The sequence below is a fragment of the Poecilia formosa genome, unplaced genomic scaffold (genome assembly GCF_000485575.1).
Source record: "Poecilia formosa unplaced genomic scaffold, Poecilia_formosa-5.1.2 Scaffold17, whole genome shotgun sequence".
NCBI lineage: Eukaryota > Metazoa > Chordata > Actinopteri > Cyprinodontiformes > Poeciliidae > Poecilia > Poecilia formosa.
Window position 1 is genome coordinate 71,061 of NW_006799956.1, and position 3,738 is coordinate 74,798.

At 39.3% G+C, this 3,738-nt stretch overlaps 1 long non-coding RNA gene across 1 annotated transcript; it reads right to left on the reverse strand.

Annotated features, from left to right (window-relative positions):
• Positions 1–422: 422 nt before the first annotated feature.
• Positions 423–2,382, reverse strand: LOC107835663 (uncharacterized). Its single transcript, XR_001661481.1, has 4 exons — positions 2,171–2,382; positions 829–971; positions 671–745; positions 423–557 (listed from the first exon to the last, which is right to left on the reverse strand). It is a non-coding gene; the product is annotated as an uncharacterized LOC107835663 (long non-coding RNA).
• Between the last annotated feature and the right edge of the window lie 1,356 nt (positions 2,383–3,738).

A 3,738-nucleotide genomic window follows, 5' to 3' on the forward strand; every position in this document is an offset into this window, starting at 1 on the left:
ACTGAAACCACAGGAAACATGTAGAAGAAAAAAAGCTCTGGTAATGTAAGACTAAAACTGAGCTTCTGAGTCTACAAGCAAAAAAACAAAAATCGTGCTCTATGTACTAGTTTGTGTTGGTCTATAACATAAAATCCTAATAAAATACATTGAAGTTTGAGGATCACCTTGAAAACATTCAGAGTACGTAGGGTTTTACACTGTAAGAACATAAAAAAAATAATAATTTAAAGACTTTTTTTTTCCTTTTGTGAAACGACTCAATGGTGCTTTTGGCACTAACATTGCCGGTGCTGCAGGAATATTCCCTGTCCATACGAAGGGCTTAAGCAACCGGTCAAATATGTTATGAATAAACCTTTTACAAAGTAACTGAGATCAGACCACTAAAGTCTGGCTTTACCATCTACACTTACCATTATCCACTTATGGCCGCCAGATGACAAACTGCAAACCCTTTAAGCTGTCTGCTCGACTTTGTTTTAGTATTTTCTGACATTTCCTTAAGTGCCTTCTTGCATCGACTGCCATTTTCACTGTTGGTTTCTGCTGAAGAGCTGTCGAGTGATGGAAACAGAATGGCAACTCTAAGAAAGTCAACACTTTAATGAGTTCAAAGAGCACCGGGGTGGTATAACCCAACTTCAGACATGTATTACAATAAACCTACTGTCAGTGATTGACTTCTGAGGTGGCTTTTGTTTTGTTCTCCAGCCAAGGGTGGATGTCCTCCAGATTTGTGGGTCTATGAAAGTCGTAAAATTCATTGATCATCAGTCCAACACAAAGATATCTGGAAAGTGAACATAATACTCTGCCCTGTCTCACATTCTTTACCAACGTTTATGAATCGTTGCACATTTTGTCCAAGCTTGTAGATAGTCAAACGGCCAGCAACCTTTCCTGACCGTTCCCTTTCTGCAGGAACGCTGAAACATTAGTGCTGACATGACACTTTCCTGGCCTCTCACCTGCAGGAAACAAAGTAAAAAAAAAAAAAAAAAAAAACAGTTTTCATTTTAAACATAAAAGACTGCTGATCAGCTTATATTTTGTTTTCAGCACGCCAATCTACAAGTTCCTCTAAGTCCAGGCTTCCATCGGCCGCAAAAACCTACACATTCCTCCTCTGGGTCCGACCGCAGAGGCAGCTCGCCTCCTCCGTCGACCAAAACTCACTGTGAACGTTTCAAAGAGGAATTGACTCTCCAAGAAACACTGCCAGCTTTACCACTGAAATAGATTTCAATAAATTTTAATTTCCGCAGCCACTTTTCCTGGTCTTGAGAAGGTAATGAATTAGCAAACAAGGGCCTCAAAAGAATTCCCTCCCATTACTCTTTGCTCAATGAATTACTGTCGACCACACAAGAAAAACAAAGGATGGCAAGTTTATTTTGCTGCGGTGGGCCGTTTCAACATAGCAATTATTCACTGACACCACCATCAAAGGTTCTTCAATCAAAGACAGAGTACTCTGTAATGCATCGTCACATTATTATTAATAAAAAAAAAAAAAAAAAATGGAGGCATGTTTTGTATATTTTGACACAGGAAAAACTTACACTTGCTCAATATTAGTGCTGGAAGAAAGTTATTGCAGCAAAACTGACTAAAATGATGAAAAAAAAAAAAAACAGTCACATAAGGTCAATAATCAGCCCAAACTACAACGCAGTTACAGTTATTTTTAAGAGGACATTGAAAGTATGTTTTTAAAGAACAAAAATACAATATTTACTGTACAGTTCTGTAGAACAAACACAGTTTTACGCACAACTTAGCAGATACAGTCTATTCAGTGTAAATGTCAATAAGATAAAAATGTTTAAAATAGAAATAAAAGCAAACAAACAAACAAACAAAAAAAAACCCTCAAAAATTTTTAATCATTATCCAAACATGTAAACATGTCTTTGCATGTACAGCAAATTACAAAAAAGTTTCAGAGCTTTTTGGGATTCTGTTTGAAAAACCAAGGCAAAGCAGCGCAACATTGTAAAGCGGAAAAAAAAAATAATAATAATTGGATTTACTAATTCTACCACAGATTTTTAATGAGGTTGAGGTTTTGACTAGGCCATGCTGCTGAATAAATAACTCTTGACCCATCCTGACGCAAGCACGCTAGTAAGGTTGAAGATTTATCAAATGCGAGGAAACCTCTCACTGCTTTGGTGAACTTGGTCGCTCCCGTTGCCCGGAGCGTCCCCGTTTTTATCTGCGTGAGCTCGCAGTAACTGTGGCCGTCTGCGTCTGCGTACGTGTGCGCTTAAGTGGCCTGCGTGTGGCCAGACTCGAAGGGCTGATCTTGGCCCCCGGCTCCTGCTGGCGTTCAGCGTGTCTGTAAAGAAACAGCTGGAGGCAAAGCCAACACCGGTCGCACTCAGGAGCTCGGCTCTGCCGGCGGCGACAGATTCCAGAACTTTCCACCGGCCCGCGTTGCCATGCCAACGGGTCTTGGCACGCCGCGGCTGTCCTCATCTGCACACCTGGCCCACCAAGGGTCCAGAATCACCTCTCCTGTCGCTGTGTGATGAACAGGTCATTTACAACCCAAGTGTTTGTGTGTTTTTCAGAGTTATGGGCCCGGGTAAAGAAAACAGCACGGCGCTGGACCTCCAGCGCTTCGCTCTAATCAAACAGAGCCGAGGATCGCAGCCCTGTAGACTAGCTGGGCTTACATTCGGTCAGGCTGTTACTGTGGAAAAGAAGAGTCCGTTAATAAAACAGTTCAGTGAGGACTTGTTGTTGATTGTCTATGATTGGATGCTCTTGTGGCTTGAGTTGGACTTATTGGCATGGAAAAACAAGATTTGCAACTCCTACAAGAGTTAAATCGGTTCTCACAGACTGGTTCTGTAGATACTTCTATGTATATTATTGCAAAAGACATTTTTTTTTTCAAACGCGTTGGTGATCTTTGCCAACAGGTGGGGTAAGGTAAGGTCATTTTATTTATGGAGCACATTTTCAGCAACAAATATTTATAAGTTGAAAGTGCTTTACATGAATTAGATGGGAATGAAAGAAAATAACAAAGAGCAAAAGAAATAAAGAAAAGAAAGAACTAACATGTAGTTAGTTTATTCTTAAACTAACTACATGTTAGTTTAAGAATAAGTCCGCAATTTATAAACAAGTAGGCTTTTTTTTTCTGTATTCTTGTTCTGATAAAACTAGACGGTGCTTTCTAAATTTGTTCTAGATTTGTAAAGTAACAGGAGTTTCTCTGGGTCTTAAATGTTTAACGCTAAGGTAATGAGTAGTTTCTCTAGAAAAACTAATGGGAGTTTTCTCTGGATTCTAAGTTTGTTCTAATTCCTGTTCTAGGTTGAGTGAAGTATATAAACTAGATACTATAAGCTAGAGTTCTGGTTTGCTATAATAAGTATAAGTACTTCATAATTTAAAAGCTATTAGGTGGTTTCTCTGGATTCTTGTTCTGATAAAGCTAAATGTCGCTTCTCCAAGTTTGATTCTACAAAGTAGATTTCAATTTACTATTCTGATATCCTCCAAACATTTTCTTCCTGTCTTGAAACGCCTACCTGCGGACAAGATACCTGTGTGAAATTTTCTGTTTGTTTCATCAACTCTTCAAGCAAACTAAAGCACATTAATTAAAAACACGTCAGTCGGTGCGAATCTGTGGTTTAGCTGTAGCTAAAGCCAGATGGAGACCCGATTCGCTAAAGTCAAAATCCTCTGGTGTTACTATGACTGCATACACATTAG